At 45.7% G+C, this 18,562-nt stretch overlaps 1 protein-coding gene across 17 annotated transcripts in view; it reads left to right on the top strand.

Moving 5' to 3' along the window:
• Positions 1–18,562, top strand: part of RALY (RALY heterogeneous nuclear ribonucleoprotein) — a 230,131-nt gene that overhangs the window by 187,886 nt on the left and 23,683 nt on the right. For 2 of the 17 annotated variants that reach the window (XM_070051940.1, XM_070051942.1), the window contains exon 3: positions 8,301–8,469. The exons of 14 other annotated variants lie outside the window; for them this stretch is intronic. The gene's annotated coding sequence lies outside the window, so the exon portion shown is untranslated. Of the gene's footprint in view, positions 1–6,970; positions 7,010–8,300; positions 8,470–18,562 lie in introns of all 17 variants that reach the window. One more of the 17 variants, XM_070051945.1, reaches the window with a different exon arrangement.

The raw sequence follows: 18,562 nt of genomic DNA, 5'->3' as shown, positions 1-18,562 counted from the left end.
CTTTCCCAGGCCACAGCAGAGAGCTGGATTGGAAGTGGAGCAACTGTGGCTTGAATGGCACCCATATGGGATGACAGCATCACAGGCTGTAGCTTAACACACTGCGCCTCAGTGCTGGGCCCTGACTCAGGCTCTTAACCTTGTCCTCCTAGCTGAACCTTGGAAAACCATTTTACTCTTGGACCTCTATAAGAAGGAAATGAGGTAGAAAGTTGATCTGTAGTTGCTTATGTCCCTTCCAGTTCCAAAGGCACATTGTTCTTTGATCCAAAGACAGAGGCAAGTGAGGCCAAAGGAGAAGCCTCAAACTTCAATCTTAAGTTATGTAAGAAGAAAAAAGCCCCCATAATATATAGTGAGAAGGCATTGGAGTGGAATTTTTTAAATATTTATTTGGGAGAGTTACAGAAAGAGGGGGAAACAAATCTTCAATCTGCTGGTTCACTCCCTCGATGGCTACAATGACCGAGTTGAGCTGATCTGTAGCCAGGAGTCTCATCTGGGTCTCTCATGTGGATACAAGGGCCCAAACACTTGGGCCCTCTGCTGCTGTTTTTCCAGGCACATTAGCAGGAAGCTGGACCAGAAGTGGAACAGCCATGACTAGAACTGGCACTCTTTTGGGATACTGGCGCCACAGGTGGTGGCTTTACTCACTGTGACACAGTGTTGGCCCCAGCATTGGGAGTGACTGACAGTCTGCTACAGGGACAGTGATTTGCCTGTCACTTAGCATTTGGAAAAGAAAAAGAGAAGATCAGAATACCTGGGAGGCTGCTTATTTCTTACTTATTTGAAAGGCATAGAGAGAGAGAAACAGAGATCTTTCATGTGCTGGTTCATTTTTTCCAATGCCTGCAACAGCCCAGGCTATGCCAGGAACCCAGAACTCAATCTGGGTGCCTTTAATCATCACATGGTGCTTCTCAAGTTACGCATTGGTAGGGATGTAGAATCTGAACGGGAGCCAGAACTGAAACCCAAGCACTCTGATTCAGAATGTGGATGTTCCATTGTGTGAAATAGCTGCCTGCACCTGACCTGGAAGGTTGGAGACTGAGTAGTTGGCGAGTGTGAGAGAAACCGTGGAACCCGGAACCCGGTTTGTTCTCTGTCACCTATTGGCTAAGTGTTCCTAGTTAAGCTATTTCTCTTTTTTTATAGCCTCCATTTTCCTATATTTAAAAAAAAGATTTATTTGCTTATTTGTTTGCTTAAAAAGCAGTGAGAGATTTTTCCATCCACCGGTTCACACCTCAGATGAATTTTGGTAATTCAGCCCAGCGATGGCTGGGCTGGGCCAAACCAAAGCTGGGAGCCAGAAGCTGCATGCTGGTCTCCCATGTGAGTGTCAGGGTCCCAGGTACTTGGCCCATCTTCTGCTGCCTTTCCAAGCACAGTAAGTAGGGAGCTGGACTCGAAGTAGGCAGCTGGAACTCAAACTCGTGCTCTGATACAGGAGCCAGTGTTGCAGACACCAACTTAACTCTCTGCACCACAATACCACAGTGATGATCCCATATCCCCATTTGTAAAAGGAGTTGATCTGGCAATGTATTCTCCAGGGGCCTCTCCAAGGCTAACTTGATGAAATTTCATTGTCCACATTCTTCTGGTTCTGAAGTTGTGTTTGTATCTCAGCTTTTACTCTTGGTGTTGAGGACTGCATTTATGTGAGAAGGCTGTTCAACACACAAGGCTGTATCTAGCCCTGAGGTATAGGATGCTCTTTAAACCACAGTTTTAGGCCACTAAGAACATCTAGTTTTCAACTGCAGAAATGCTTTGGTCCAACTGATGAAGCCCTCTCATTTAATACTGAGAGATAAGGCAGCAGAGTAGAAAGGCTTTGACAGCAGACTGTGAATGCAAATTCCTGTCAATACTAGCTTTGTCTTTCTGGACTACAGTTTCACCTGAAAGTGGGGACAGTGATAACAGAGTGGGCACATCAAGAGTTGTTATTCAGTAGAAGGAAGTAGAAACTGAGGCTAAGGAGGTAAAGTCACCTGCTCAGATTCAAGCTTGATCAGAACCCAGCTCTCTTATGTCTTGTTCTAGGATTTTCTTCTCTAGAGCTCAGGTCAGTTGAATGCATATGTATGTAGTGGCTTTGATTGGAACTGAAGCATGTCAGCTTTCTTAACATCTCTGCCAACAGCCTTCTTAATTCCCCTGTGGCGTGTGTCAGTAACACAGCCCATACTTGTTTTAGAAACAAGTGCTCCATAAGCACTTGGGTTTGATTTGCTTTGGCTGGTACAGGATCCAGATGCTCTTAAAATAGCACAGCAGAGTCTCCAAATCAGCCCATTCCCATTCTGAGCCACACTCGGCTCTGATCTGCTGGCTGGGATTTGTCTCCCAAGTTTTCCCTACCTGTCATGTGAATTCAGTCTTCTTTTGCTAGTTTGCCCTTTCTGTCTTGAGTTGAACTAACATGTATTGTGTGCCAGATACTGTGATCAGTACTTTAAATAGACTATCTCCCTTAATCTTTATAACTCATTAAGCTATTAATAGCTCCAGAGGCAAAAGCTGAGGCTCAATGAAGTACATGAATTTACCAAGGTCACATATCTAGGCTGTGAAAGAACTAGGGTTTGAACTCAAGTCTTTTTAACCCCATACACTGAGCTGCTTCCTGAGTACCATCCCTGCCTCCCTGGCCTCTATCCATAGATGGCCCTTTGAAGGGGGTAGGATGTTCAGGGGTGTCCAAGAAGAGGCATTTGGTGACCTGTCCATAGTGGGACCATCTTCCTGCCTTTAGGGAGTTATTTTCCCAAGTTTCTGCTCTGCCCTGCCTCAAACCAACTTATCCAGAACACAGGTGTAGAGTCCAGAGATCCAGGCACTGAATGAGAGGCCAAGTTTCTATCTTCAGTGTGGAACAGAATCTCTAGTAAAAGTCCCAGCATACCCCTACTTGTGTTCCCAACTCTGAAGTGCAGGGAAGGACAGAGAAAGGGGTCTGTACATCTTGGGCTTGATGAGGCTTCTCCAGGGACCTTTATGGAGAGGAGATGTTAACACAAGTAGAAGTTTTGGAATAAGACTCTCCTGGGAGGTCCTCCCATCTGTATTCGATCTTCACTTGATAAAGATTTTACCTTCAGAGATCATTCAGTGAGGAAATTGAAGGAATCTGCTTCTGTGTGGCTAAGCTGGGAGGCTAGAGTCCAGATCTTTCATTTTGATAATACCAGTGAGTCTGAAGTCCTCCCGGAGAGATTCTGGCCTTGAAGCCTACCCAGTCTTCTCTTGCAAAAGGGGCAGATACCCCTCTTTCCCAACCCTCCTCTACCCTTTTGTCCCCTGCCTCACACATTCACAAGTACTAGGGACCTTCCTAAGGAAATCCCTTCTAGTGATTAGCATAGGTTAAGAAGAGATATTAGCAATTTATTGTTTCCCCAGGATTCTTTGCCATTCTTTTGCCATGGGACATTGGCTTGCTAAGAGACTTTAACTGATAGTTATCATGTAAATGTAAAATATGCGAAACAGAGCTGTGATTACAGTAGCTGCAGCAGGGTGCTTAGCCTCCCCATTGCCTTTACCAAAGATAGCCCAGCAGCCATATACCTCAAGCTTACAGGGTTTCTAGGAACACAGTTTGTAAAACAACACTGAACTGAACTTAGAATTGTGAAATGGAAGCCCAGCAAAGGGCAGTCATATGCCCCACATCACACAGAGAATTAGTGGTAGGTGCCCTGTCAGCCTGGTGCCCTCTCTGTACTGAGCCGTGTGTTACTATATCATTCTGTGAGCAACTACCATTGACTGGCATCCTGTGCCTGAATGTCAGGCTTCTCTTGCCTCCTGACATCTGGTTCCTATGAAGTAGGTAGGCCTGTGGATGTGTGTACCTCTGTCAGGATGTGATTCTCAGGCATGCAGTGAGCATGTTTCAAGTTGTGTTTTAACTCATTAATGTGAAACCAGAAAGAGAATCGCTAAGAAAATGGAATTAGATTATTAGTGGAAAAGAACTGCTGAAGTAAGATTTGCTAAATTAGATCAGAAATTGGTTAGCATCCTAATGAATATGTAATCTTTGGAGTTATCTTCTCTGCTTAAAAAAGTGCACCTTCAGGTTTTCCACACGCGAACCTCTAACTTTGCAGAATTGTAAGATATTTGAGCCCTAATCATTTCTGAAGAATAAATCAAACAATTCTGTTTTCCAAGAGTGTCAGGTGACTCTCAGGTACATTAAGAAGAATATTCTAACCTGACTTTAAAAAGTCACACAACCATCTTTTTGCCTTCCGAGTTTTGGGTAATTTTCCTTAATATACATTCATTGAAAATGATCAGAACCTCTATGTGAAAGACATCAAGAGCCATCCAAACACAGAAAGGCACCTTTCTGCTCAGGGCACAGACTTTTTTTTTTTAATGTTTATTTTCATCTACTTGAAAGGTGGAGCAACAGAGAGAAAAAGAGAATTCTTCAATTCACTGGTTTGCTTCCCATAATCTGTAACAGCCTGGGTGGGGCCAAGCCAAATCCAGTAGACCAGAACTCCATCCAGGTGTCCCACATGGATTCTCAAGCCCACGCACTTGAACCATCATCTGCTGTCTAACAGGATGCACTAGCAGGAAGCTGGACAAGTAGTTTAGTAGCTGAGACTCAAACTGGCACTTGATATGGGATGCATGTATCCTAAACAGCTGCTTAACCAACTGCCATAATGTTTGCCTCCAAGACATGACTTCTTAACTGAAGTTTCTGCAGTAGCAGCCCTCAGCAGAATGTTGAGCTCTCTGTCCTGCATCCTTACTCAGTGGCCTGTTGTTTGGTCTTTGCTGATCCTATACTTCCTTCTTCCCCTTCGACTGGTCAGAGAGGCCCTTTTTGGCTTGTGGCTGCCCCCAGGATCATAGATGCAAAGAGCTTGTGGAGTTTCATCTTGAGGAAGTTAGTTTTGTACACAGAACCAAGTCTGCTCATAGGCAAAGTAGGTAACTACTTTCATTATGTGGTTTTGTCTCTGAACATGTTTTGCCTGATACGTTGCTACCACTAAAGGCTAGATCTTAATCATCTCTCACTGGGACTTAATTATCAATTTATTAACCTTCCCTACTCCAGTCTTTGCGCCTGAAATATTATCTGTTTCTTTCCATATTTTTTAAAAAGATTTTATTTGTTTATTTGATAGGTAGAGTTACAGAGAGAGAGAGACAGAGACAGAGAAAGGTCTTCCTTCCATTGGTTCACTCTCCAAATGGCTGCAACCACAAGAGCTGCGCCAATCCGAAGCCAGGAGCCAGGTGCTTCTTACTGGTCTCCCATGTGGGTACAGGGGCCCAAGCACTTGGGCCATCCTCCACTGCCTTCCCAGGCCACAGCAGAGAGCTGGACTGGAAGAAGAGCAACCGGGACTAGAACTGGCGCCCATATGGGATGCCAGCGCCGCAGGTGGAGGGTTAACCTAGTGCGTCATGGCGCCAGACCTTCCATAGGTTTTAAGACTGAGGTCTTACTCCTATCATGCCTGTTCATGAAACCTCTAAGATGAATCCAGACTCCAAAGCATGACTTTCAGGCTCTGCAAAGACATTTTCTCCTTTTTTTTTTTTTTGACAGGCAGAGTGGATAGTGAGAGAGAGACAGAGAGAAAGGTCTTCCTTTGCCATTCGTTCACCCTCCAATGGCCGCTGCGGCCGGCGCACCGCACTGATCCGATGGCAGGAGCCGGGTGCTTCTCCTGGTCTCCCATGGGGTGCAGGGCCCAAGCACTTGGGCCATCCTCCATTGTACTCCCTGGCCACAGCAGAGAGCTGGCCTGGAAGAGGGGCAACCGGGACAGAATCCGGCGCCCCAACCGGGACTAGAACCCAGTGTGCTGGCACTGCTAGGTGGAAGATTAGCCTATTGAGCTGCGGCGCTGGCTGATATTTTCTCCTTTCTTCTCAGCCTCTTTTCCAGCCCTACCCTCAAATGTTCCATGGGGACTCACATAAGTGGGTAGCAGCATGAGGAAGTATGCCCGAGATTAACTTGAAACCCATGCAATACCTTCATTTTCATTTCCCTCACACAGCTTTCTTTGCCAGCATTTCTCAGACCACATTTGCTCACATACCCTGGTAATAGAGTGACTCCTGGAAGGTCAAAGCTAAAGAGGTCCTTGTGTATCTCATAGTTTAACCTCTGGTATTAGAAAGCCAGAGGAGGCAAATGATTTGCACAAGAGTACTTAGCTAGTTAGTGGCAGAACTGGATTTCTTTGCCCTGGTTCTCTTACCTCTTAGTCTCAGGCTCTTCAGTTTCTGCATACTACCTCCCTTTTGTTAGTTTGCAGCAGAAAGGAATCAAATTATGATCCACATGGTTGCCAAGAGCAGTTCACTGTTTTTATTTTTTGAACCACCATTCTCTGCTCCTATACCTGAATGGGCAACCTGCTGTTAGCAACCAGTTTTATATTCGAGCTTGTCTTTGAAGCACAGACCCTGTCTTATCTCCAGAGGATAAGTTTGGAGCTAGATACATCTGCATTTAGTACATAGTGGGACAGAATAATCTTGGACAGGTTATTCTGAGAGCAGTCTTCTCATCTGTTTAATGGGGTCATTGGAAGGATTATTTAAGGTACTATGTGTGTACACTTTAAACATTCTGTAAAGAGAACACTCCTCAAAGTTCCTTCTGGAAACCCTTTCCGTATTTCCTCCTTACCTAATAGCTCGCGTCTCCTGGGTGTGGGCACTGTGTTATCTGGTTTTTCAGTGCATCCACTACTGCATGTGAACCTGGTTATCTCAAAGCAAAGTTCTTTAAAAGTCACTGATTGCATTTTCTATATATTTGTGTTATTTTGTGGTATGTAGGTAAAGGCTGGGTTAAGATTCAATATTTATCTGTGTTCCACTTGTTGCTTGTTGATTTCTTTAGCTATGCAAACTTTGTCAAGCCTTTGACCTCACTTGTATGTGTTTTTCCCACCAGAGCCCTAAATTCAACTCTGTAACAGTTTGGAAATCTGATGTACGTATCTGATCTCCTTGGGAAATGTGTCTCTGTTGATGACAGAACAGTAACAACTGGGTTGACACTGTGTGATTTGGAGAGGACGTGGTGGGAGGTGGAAAACTGGGTAGAAATTCCTCACAGATCAATGAGAAGATTTCTGGGGTAAGGGCTGGGGCTAGTGTTGATGGTGATTCTGCTTGGACTATATTCTGCATATAAGGGATTGCTAGTGAGTGGAAATGAAATCGGACAAGACCCCCTAAAATCTACACTAAATTGTGGCCCCTTAAAGTTCCATAGAAATGCTAGCCGGGGTGCCACATGTACTACTGGAATTTGGGGTGCCTTACGATTTCACTACGGGCTTATTACTAAATCCCCGATATTAATAAGCCCGAGAAGATTCTTGCCTAATATTTAGAGAAGAATTCTAAATACCGGCACAGATAAATGAGGCAGCATGGTACGTTTTAAGCTTTTATTTAGTGAAAAGGATGCATAGGAGAGTGAGAGCTTTATTTAGGAGAGAGAAGTAAATGGGGGTTCATACCAAGCACCAGGAACCAGCCACGTGGATGAACATCTAGGCCAGGAAGCCTAGAGCACATGGCCCGAAGGCCATGCGCCCTGGAGGTGCAGGGCTACAGCCAGCCCTGTCCTGGCAAGAGGTCAGGGAAGAACAGGGCCCTGGCACACTGTGCCCTAGGCTTTTAACCAACTCCAGAGGGGAGTGGTTAATTAACCTGATTGGCTGGTGGGCACCCTGGTGTGGCCAGGTAGGGAAATGAGGCCACACGGGGGCGTGGCAAAGGCATCAGGTAGGAGCATGAGGTCACACAGGGGCGTGGTCTTTCAGTTCACAAATCTGACCAATTTTAACCTGTATGTCTGCCTACTTCAGAAAGACCAGTGATGCACAGTCACCCTTGCTTGTACCTGGGCAAAAGAGAGCGTGTTGGTGGCAGGTGTCCAGTATGACTGTGGCTGCCCACAGGCCATCTCTGCCATCTGGGACAAACCCCTGTGTAAGGCTGCTGTGATTTGATAGATAGAGCCCAGTTTTTGGAGTTGGACAGACTTGAGTTCAAATCCCTGCCTGTCAGTACTGGTTATGTTCCTTCGGCTAATTCTTGTTTCATATCTCAGAACCTTAATTTCTCTATCTGTAAAGTAAGAGTGCAACTGATACCTACTTTTGAGGTGATTGTGAGAATTCGAAGTATTTTAGATAAATAGGTGTCACACTGTACTTGATAGTTGGGTGAATGGCATGTTGATCTCTTGTTATTGTCTCTTTGAAAACCAGGAGATAGCAGTAAAGTCAGGGCTGCTATGATTTCCTGACCAACCCCACCTCTTTCCTCACTCCAAGAAATGCCCTGGACTTCTCCTTTTCTCCTGAAGTTCATATTCCAGAAGTGGGACAGGAAGGAGCCTCCCAGACCAGGCCCTCTCCCACCAGGCATCATACCTGAGTAAGTAGGATTGTTACATAGCAGATATACAGAGACAGGGCAAGTAGCTCAAGCAGCAACCAATGAACAAAAAGCTGCTCTGTTCCCAATAAACTGGTCCTCGGGGATCCTAGCTTTGAAATTCTAATTGACACAGGAAGGAAAAGATTCATTAGGCTCTGGACTCATTAAAATGCTCTGCTGCTCACCTACAATTTATTCTTGGCACTTCATCAGGAGGAATTAAGTAAATCAGCAGGCTGAGAGGTTGCTGACAACAGAATCCAGCATGCCTGGTGCTGCTGGGGGTTGTGGGTGCTGGGCCTTCTATGTACTGTAGCATATACAGCTGGCTTCTGAAGTCCCCCACCCTTAGGACTTAGCATGAGTCTCATATATTGCCTCATGTACTGTCAGTGCTGGAAGGCCATTCATAGCTCATTTATGGTAGTCCAAAGAGGGACTGAGGCGTGCTCATGATCACCAAGCACATTAATGGTAGAGCTAGAATTTTAGAATTGTTCAGGCTTCCTGCCTCCCAGACCGGGAATATTTTCCCCACATCACCTCTGGTTTTGTGAACTGTTTCATTCATTCAATCTTCAGCCGATACTTTTGACACTAACTATGTGCCAAGATTCTGTAGATTACCTCGCTCAGATTTAGGAGACCTTTCTGAGGGTTGAATAGGAATCAGCGTGGCAAAGAGGTAGATGAGCGTGGGGAACCAGTGCCCACAGAGGCCAGAGACTCTTCTCTAGGAATAGGAAGTTGAGTCTTGCTAGTGTGGAATGAGTGAGGAAAAGATGAGGTCGAGTGGGTCACATTGATTAGGTTTGGGCCACTTTCTCCATAGTTATAAATAACCTTGGACCTGGAAATGGGAATCTTAGGTTCTAGGTGTGTTTCTGCTACCAGTGTTTTGGTCATCATTCTGGTAACATGTATTTAATATCTTTGAGATATGGCTTACTGGGTATTGAGGTACAAAAATGCATAATTAGTCTCCTTCAGACATTGTCAGTTTAATGAGACAAACAAACTTTATAAATAATTCCTGTAGGGAAAAGCACCTGGCTCCTGGCTCCTGCCATCGGATCGGTGCGGTGCGCCGGCCGCAGCGCGCCAGCCGCGGCGGCCATTGGAGGGTGAACCAACGGCAAAGGAAGACCTTTCTCTCTGTCTCTCTCTCTCACTGTCCACTCTGCCTGTCAAAAAAAAAAAAAAAATTCCTGTAGTAAATCAAAGGAATAATTACCTATCCTAGAGGAAGTCAGGCTTGAGCTGTTATTTTCAGCAGTTTCTCACTCACTTGTCACATGGTATCTCACGACTGACCTGTGTAGCTCTTGAGCTGATGGGAAGATGGGAAGACAACTTTGTAATGACTGATGTGGCATTTTGTGGATTATAAAATAGTTTTCACACCAATAATTCATTGAATTAGAAAAATTTTCCCCAGTTTATGGATAAGGAAGCTAGGACTCAGTAGTTGAGGCATGCTTATGTTTTAGAGTTTGTTTGTTTGTTTTTTTTTTTTTTTTTGATAAGATTGATTCTTTTTTTTTTTTTGACAGAAAGAGTGGACAGTGAAAGAGAGAGACAGAGAAAAAGGTCTTCCTTTTTCCGTTGGTTCACCCTCAATGGCCGCCGCGGCCGGCCGGCACACCGCACTGATCTGAAGGCACGAGCCAGGTGCTTCTCCTGGTCTCCCGTGGGGTGCAGGGCCCAAGCACTTGGGCCATCCTCCACTGCACTCCCGGGCCACAGCAGAGAGCTGGCCTGGAAGAGGGGCAACCGGGACAGAATTCAGCGCCCCGACCGGGACTAGAACCTGGTATGCTGGTGCCGCGGCGCCGGCCAAGATTCATTCATTTTACTTGAAAGTTAGAGCTACAGGGAGAGGAGGATATACACAGAGAGATCTCCATCCACTGGTTCATTCTGCAAGGTGGCCACAGTGGTCAGGGCTGGGTCAGGCAAAGCTAGGAACCAGGTGCCCTCTCCAGGTCCACCATGTGGCTGGCAGGGTCCCAAGAATCTGGGCCATTCTCCACTGGCCTCATCAGCAGGGAGCTGGATCAGAAGCAGAACAGCTGGGACACAGACTGGCACCCACATGAAATGCCAGCACTGCAGGCAGTGGCTTTACCTGCTATGCTACAATGCCAGCCTGGTTTTACAAATTTTAGTTAATAAGTGTGAGGGTTATAAGTCCAAATCCTGTGCTTGTATTTTGCCCTATCATACAGCTGAACAAGCTTTTGAAAAGTAGGAAGATGGCAACCTTTCTATTACTTCGTTTCCCCTTCTCAGTCACTAGAAATGTGAAGAATGTCTAGAATGTGTGAAGAGTCGATTGACTGCGGAGAGAGAAGGAGTTATGACCATGCAGGGTTTGGAACTTTTAAGGCTGTGTGCCCCAGTGCTGCTTCTGCTCCACAGTTCCATCTATGCTCTGTACATATCTCAGCTTTTCTCTTATTGGCTTCTCATAGCAACTTGTAGGTATAGACAGAGCCTGCTTTACAGATGGGTAAATTGAAGTCCACAGGAGTAGCTCGAGAGCACTGAATTTTTCATGCAAGAATCAGGGCTAGCTATATGGCTCCTTGTGCTAAACAAGTGGTTGCTGGTTAGACTGTAGGCTCCTTTGATTCATTTTAGTTTAAACAATTCTTGAATATATTCCACATGCCAGACTTTGCTGTACGAGAGATCCTCTGGTTAGGCATAGCCTAGGGATCCTGCCTTCCGAGCAGGGACTTGTGTTAATTACCTCTCTGTTCACAGCCAGAGCCTAGATCCAAGAGTGCGTTACTATTGTTTTGGCCTTTAGTATGCTGCAAGCTGGAGGGAACAGATGGCCACAACAATGTGGATCGGGAGATTGTGATGCCAGGCAGAGCTAGAGGATGAGTTGAGAGCCTTTTACCCAGCTCTTGCTGAATTTGGGCCTAGATCCCTACCAAGGCATTCTCCATCCCAGAGCAAAGTGAAGCTGGCCAACTGGTTCTGTTTCCCATCTCCAGTCATCTTTGCCTGCACCCACCACCTCTCTCCATACCATCCGCTTACTGATCTCTTGGACAGACCTTATACAAAGGCTACTGAACTCTGTTGTCTCAAATGATCCTTTGGACCTGTTTCCCAGGGGTCTTTCAAGATGAGGTTTAGGAGTCTAAGTCTCAGAGCTATTCTGACATCTGCTGTATCCAGATAACTCCTGGTTATCCCTCCTGCTCTGCGATTTTTATTTCTGACTTCTTAAGAAGCAATTTGGCTGCCTAGTGTGATTCTGCCAGACAACCTAAAGAATAATCAATATTGAGTGCAATTAACATGTTTCCTGTTTATATAAAATCCTAGCTGGAGGATGTTCCGGAACACTGTAGGGCCAGGGATGACTGGGAACTCTGCAAAAACCTCAAGTGCCTTATAAATGATGAGAGGAAATAGCAACATTTATTCACTTCAAATGTTCCTAATATTCATATCTTTACAGAGCCCTTTCATATCTGTTACTTCATTTAAGCCGTGGAACAACTGTGCTGAGAACAGTTACCACTGGACAGTTGAAACTGACACCCAGAAAGGATTAGGGGAGGGTTAGTGGCTGTCATGATCGTTAAACCCAAAACAGAAGAAAGATTGGAGAGACAAATAGTCGTGAGTTTGAAATCTCTGCTCACCGCTTTGTGGCTGTGTGACCTCAGGCCAGGTTACTTAGCCTGTCTGGGTATTACCTCTTACAGTTAGCTAAGGATTAAAGGATAGGATGTATGGAGAATGCTGGCACAATACTTACTAGGAGCACACTAACTACAGGTTCCCCATCTCAGTGTTTTTAAAGTACATTAGAAGTTTGAAAATTGATAATCTTACTATAGTAAAATGAACTCCACCCTATAAACGCCTGTTAACCAGACTATTATTTAATTGTCTCACTAGGTCAAGAGAACTGGATTAGAGGGAAGCAAGGGTACTTTAGGCACTTCTGATACAAATCACAGTAGGTTAGAGCTGATGGGGACTCTAGAGATCTGTCCTAGTATGTCTTCCCAAGATGAATTATTAATAATTTGAGAAAAGTCAGACTGAGTAATGATAATAACTACATTTATTTACTGATGACTTCTCAAACCCTTACTGTGCCTGTGACTTTTGGGGTTGGTAGGTGAAGAGTAAAGTCTATCAAGTCAGATATCTTTTTTGACCTTGGCGTCCCTTCTCCGAATAATGCCAGTTTTCTATGAAGAGTTCATGCAACACTGTCTGGTCCAGTTCTTCCATTTTCTAGATTAGGCAGATGAGATCTGTAAGCATGTTTACAGAGCCAGCCCATGGCAGAGGCAAGTCAGGGTGCTTGACTACCCGTTGGGCCTCACTATTATTTGTACTCTACCATTCTTCCTTTTCTAGCCAGAAAAATCCTAAAATTACAGAGGATTCTGCAAACCACTAATCAGAGAGTATTGTTAGAGGGTCATCCATTCTGTTTTAATGTGTTTATTCTAGTAAGTGAGAAAATTGAGGAAACAACAGGCTCAATGGCCACCAAATGTTTGCAAACAGTTGAAGGACCAGGGGTCGTTGGGTAATGAGTTCATTGTCCAGAAGATGCCTCTAGTTCTCAAAGCTGAACTCTGTTCTTGCTGTCGGATGTGCAGATTGCATCTACAGTGCAGCCGCCAGCTGAAGACCTCTCTGGCAGTTACGGGCCAGACCCCTGAAGGGGTTTGAAGAGAATGTATCAGATTTCTGCTCTTCCACCATCATCTCTACCACGAAACTGAGTGGATATGGACGTGCTGCTGATTTCTCTCTATTCCCTCAGCACAGGGAGTTGTCCTTGGCACTTGGTAGAGGGTCTGTTCTTGCATTTTACTGAGGCTTCTAGTTCAGGTCTAGTAAAAATACTACCTTTATGTTTGTGAAGTTAGACTCTTCGAAGTGTATCTGATACTCAACCACATTCCACATATAGGATGAGGACATTAAAGTTAGGGGAAGGAAGCATGACTAGTCCAGGATCTTCTAGCAGATTAGTCATAGATTTTTTTAAAAATATTTTTTTATTTGAGTTACACAGAGAGAATGGGAGGGGGGAGGTAGGTCTTGCTTGCATTCACTGGTTCACTCCCCAGTTGGACACAATGGCTGGAGCTGTGCCGAAGCCAGGAGCTTCCTGCAGGTCTCCCACGTAGGTGCAGGGACCCAAGGGCTTGGGCCATCTTCCACTGCTTTCCCAGGCCATAGCAGAGAGCTGGATAGGAAGAGGAACAGCCAGGACTAGAACCGGTGCCCAAATGGGATGCCAGCACTGTAGGCAGTGGCTTTACCCACTACGTCACAGCACTGGCCCCCAGATTGTTGTATCTCAGTTGTCCTGGCTTGTAGTAGATGTTCAAGAAATATTTGTTAATTGAAAGGTTAATACATTCTCAGGAATGAACTTTCTAACTCTGTTTAGGATTCTTTCTATTAAGTTAAATGGTTGGCCTCAGTGGTTTGGCTCCTTTCAAGGTTATCAGCTAATGCAGAGAGGGATGGCTGGGTCTCTCTCACTTTACTGATAGCTTACAAAGATAGCATTTTCTAGCCTTTTCACTCTGCTAAAGAGGACCTTGTACATCTTCACCACAGAGAAAGCCCAGACTCAGCAGTTGCTGGGCTACACTCACCCTTCATCGTCTCTGCCACCTGTCGTTTGCTGAACAGAGACACTAGTGACCCCCAGCTTCTTGCTTTGCTCCTCCTCTGCTTTCTCTTCTGTCACTGCCTTGCCTTTGCCCTGTTGACTGATGGGTGAGGAACTTGTGCTCGTCTCAGGAACACCAGCTATAAAGTTCACTATCAAGGAATTACCATGTCAGGAACCCTCGGAAACCATTTACTGAAACAGCCCTGCCTGAGATGTTTTTCACTTTTTTTTTTTTTTTTAAGCAGAAATCCACTGGGCGTCTGCTGGTTGCCAGGGCAGTGCTGGAGAGCTGGGATTAAAGAGATTAATAAAACATCCTCTGCCTTCCAGAGGTCAGAATCTAATGGAGGGAGACAAGATGTGTGAATACAAAAGTGCAGCAGATGCTGTTGCTGCAGAGTTGTATGGAGGATGTCAAGGTCCACAGGAGGGAGTGGTCGGATTTGCCTGGTGGGAAACAAAAGCTTTCCAGAAGAGTTTTCTTTTTCTTTCTTTCTTTCTTTCCTTTTTTTTTTTTTTTTTTTTTTTTTTTAAGATTTATTTTATTTATTTGAAAGAGATACAGAGAGAGGTAGAGACAGAGAGAAAGTCTTCCATCCGCTGGCTCACCCCCCAGATGGCTGCAAAGGCTGGAGTTGCACCGATCCAAAGCCAGGAGCCAGGACCTTTTCTGGGTCTCCTACATGGGTGCAGGGGCCCAAGGACTTGGGCCACCTTCTACTGCTATCCCAGGCCATAGCAGAGAGCTGGATTGGAAGAGGAGCAGCCGGGACTAGAACCAGTGTGCATATGGGATGCTGGCGCTTCAGGCCAGGGCGTTAACCCATTGAGCCACAGCACTGGCCCCCCGGAAGAGTTTTCATTAGGGGTATCGTGTGAGTGGATCTGTGCCCAGACTCTTATCACCAAATCAGAAATTGGTTCCAGTCCTGCTTTATTGATGAAGCAGTCACTCCCTTAACCTTAACAGTGTGATGTTCGGTGGCAGGTGTTATGGTGCAGTGGATCAAGCTGCCACTTGGGATGCCCACATCCTATATCAAAGTGCTTAGGTTCTAGTCCTGTCTCTCTCAGTTCCAATCTAGCTTCCTGCTAAAGTACTTGGGTCCCTATCATCCAATATGAGATACCCAGATGGAGTTACTGGCTTTGCCCTAGCCCAGTCTTAGCTGTTTTGGGCATTTGAGGGGTGAGCTAGTGGATGGAGGATATTTCTCTTTTGCTGTGCTTTTCAAATAAATAAAGTAGTATTGGGAACCATATTTTAAAGGTAGACAATAGTAATGAGAACATTGTTGAGAAAATCTTCTATGATTAACTTGCTGGTGTGCTATCTCATTGAATTCTCATAACAACTTTATGGAGAAGGTACTGTAATATCATTCCTATTTTACAAATGAGGAAAATCAGGGAGAGGTTAAATTGTTTACCCAGCATAATACAGCCAGTAGATGGCAGAGTTGGGATTGAACCCAGCAGTCTGACTCCAGAGAGATTGTCCTAAAAGGGCTCAAAAAGGGCCATTTTAACCTTGGTAAAAATTTTTACCTCAGAGTTGTAAGGATAGAGAAGTGAAATGTTTAGTAATTTGGGTCTGGCGCAGTGGGTTAATCCCTGGTCTGAAGCACCGGCATCCCATATGGCTGCCGGTTCGAGACCTGGTTGCTCCACTTCCTATCCAGCTCTCTGCTATGGCCTGGAAAAGTAGTGGAGAATGGCCCAAGTCCTTGGGTCCCTGCACCCGCATGGGAGACCCAGAAGAAGCTCCTGACTCCTGGCTTCGGATTGGTGAAGCTCCGGCTTGCGGCTATTTGGGAAGGGAATCAACCAACAGAAGACCTCTCTCTCTCTGCCTCTCCTCTATCTGTGTAACTCTGACTTTCAAATAAATAAATAAATAAATCTTAAAAAAAAGAGAAATGTTTAGTAATTTGTCACACAGTAAATAATTAATAAATTATAACAGTCATTTATATTTATATTACGAAACAGCCTTTCCTAGATTCTGGGGTCTCATTTGGGCCCCTGCAAAGATGTTTCCTTCCTGTCTCTCCCCAGCTTCTCCTGAGTTTTCACATACGTGCGGTCTGATTTTTTGTTCCTTGTGAAGCATGGATGGGGAAGGGCTTGCGGAAGGGCCTATGGTGTATGACTCAGTTGAGTTCAGTTCAGCAGGTGGCTTGCTGAGCCCTCATTCTGGACTGGGGACCATCGTGAAAGGCAGTGGGGAAGCCCAGATGAAATAAGATTGTGGATCCTGCTATCTAGGAATCCAGTCAGGCTGGGAAGAGAGATGACACTGTAACAGATCAGTTTAATACAGTCTCCTCAGGTGGATCTTAGCCAACAGATCAGACCCTCCTGCTTATGGCTTGTACCACCACTAGCAAGGCAAAAATGCCTTGTTCTTATATTCTTAAAGTGATCATCCTGTTAATATCCTTGTCATCATTAATGTGACTCATAGTAATGTTGAAAGTAGTAATACCATAGAGAAGGCCAGCAGCTCCTCATAAGAGACTTAACCTGCTCAGTTAGAAAAACCTATTTTATTTTCATGGGGGGGTGAAGGGAGATGATGGTGATCTGAAACTGCTGATAGGGCTAAGAGAATCCTTGGTTTGAAGAAGAGACCTGGGGGGGGGGGGGGTCAGGCTTTTGTCCCTTCAGGCTTCTCTCCTGGCTACCTGATGTGCTGCTTTATTTATCACAGACCTCATTGCTTCTTGTACCCAGGCAGATATCTTTATTCAGCAGAGTAGCAAGAAGGGCGAGATAGTTTTCTAAGGCATGATGTCTGCCAAAAGAGGCAGTGACTGCCTGCTGAGGTTGGCAAGGGCTATGCCAGGGCAGCCAGGGCTTCACAAGTCTGTGCATCACTGCATGAGGTACCTCCAGTAAACTATCCATGAGCAGCATTGGAGCTCCTGCCATGTGCCTTGTAATCTGCTAGGTGATACGGAAAAGTACCCGAAAAGCTCTGTGCTTCCTCGTGAGAGAAGTCAGCCTAAGGCTGGATGCTCTGCTTGGGGATTGAATTACTGTTCATACTCAGAGGAGCCATGGAAACTGATGAATGCCTCCTTACTGATCAGTGTGCTGCAGAGGACATGGGTTTGGACCACAAGGCCCTTTCTGATTTGACCTCTTCCAGGGTCTCTGGTGTCATGTGCTGCAATGTCCATTCCTACGTTTTAGACTCTGACAAAGCCACAGTACATATTACTACTCACCAAGTATGGAAACACTGTCCTGTCTGTAACTGCTTATGGTGTTTCCCCTTTCCTAAATGTGTGTGTACTAACTTTAACTCATCCTGCATGACAAGATTATCACTTATGAATTCTCTTCTTTGTCTCCCTCCTGTCCCTTCCTTTCTGTCCCATAGGTAAGTGCCCAGTTGCTCCTGTCATAGTCTTTATCACATAGGTTCTGGCTTTTCTAAGGTCTCTACTGCTGGACTGTGAAATCCTCCAGGGCAGGGGTTATATTTTGTTCACTTATGTAAACTTTGTACATTCTGGAGGTAATAGGCGCTCGATAAATTAGACTTTTTTTTTTTTTTTTTTTTTTTTTTTGACAGGCAGAGTGGACAGTGAGAGAGAGAGACAGAGAGAAAGGTCTTCCTTTGCCGTTGGTTCACCCTCCAATGGCCGCCGCGGTCGGCGCGCTGCGGCCGGCGCACCGCGCTGATCCGATGGCAGGAGCCAGGAGCCAGGTGCTTTTCCTGGTCTCCCATGGGGTGCAGGGCCCAAGCACTTGGGCCATCCTCCATTGTACTCCCTGGCCACAGCAGAGAGCTGGCCTGGAAGAGGGGCAACCAGGACAGAATCCGGCGCCCCAACCGGGACTAGAACCCGGTGTGCCGGCGCCGCTAGGCGGAGGATTAGCCTAGTGAGCCGCGGCGCCGGCCTAGACTTTGTTTTTTTGAGAGGCAGGGAGAGAGATCTCCCATCCCATGGTTCACTTCCCAAATGCCTGCAATAGCTGGGGATGGGGCCAGCCAGCCTGGGAGCCAGGAACTCAGTTCAGGTTTCTGTGTGGTGGCAGGAACCCACGTGAGCCATAACCTCTGTATCCCTATATCTATATTAACAGGAATCTGGAATTGGGAGTCAGAGCCAAGGCTTAAACTCAGGCACTCTATTGTGGGATGTGCATTTGTTTGTTTATTTGAAAGGCAGAATTACGGAGAGGCAGAGAGAGAGAGAGGTCTTCTATCTGCTGGTTCACTCTCTAGATGTCTGCAGTGGGCAGAGCTGCACTGATCCGAAGCCAGGAGCCTGGGCTGCTTCTGGGTCTCCCATGTGAATACAGGGGCCCAAGCACATGGGCCCTCTTCTGCTGCTTTCCCAGGCCATAGCAGAGAGCTGGATTGGAAGTGGAGCAGCCGGGACTTAAACCAGCTTG

This window comes from Oryctolagus cuniculus, chromosome 11, assembly GCF_964237555.1.
Source record: "Oryctolagus cuniculus chromosome 11, mOryCun1.1, whole genome shotgun sequence".
Taxonomy (NCBI): domain Eukaryota; kingdom Metazoa; phylum Chordata; class Mammalia; order Lagomorpha; family Leporidae; genus Oryctolagus; species Oryctolagus cuniculus.
Note: the sequence above shows the minus strand (reverse complement) of the source record. Positions and strands in the feature narration are given on the sequence as shown.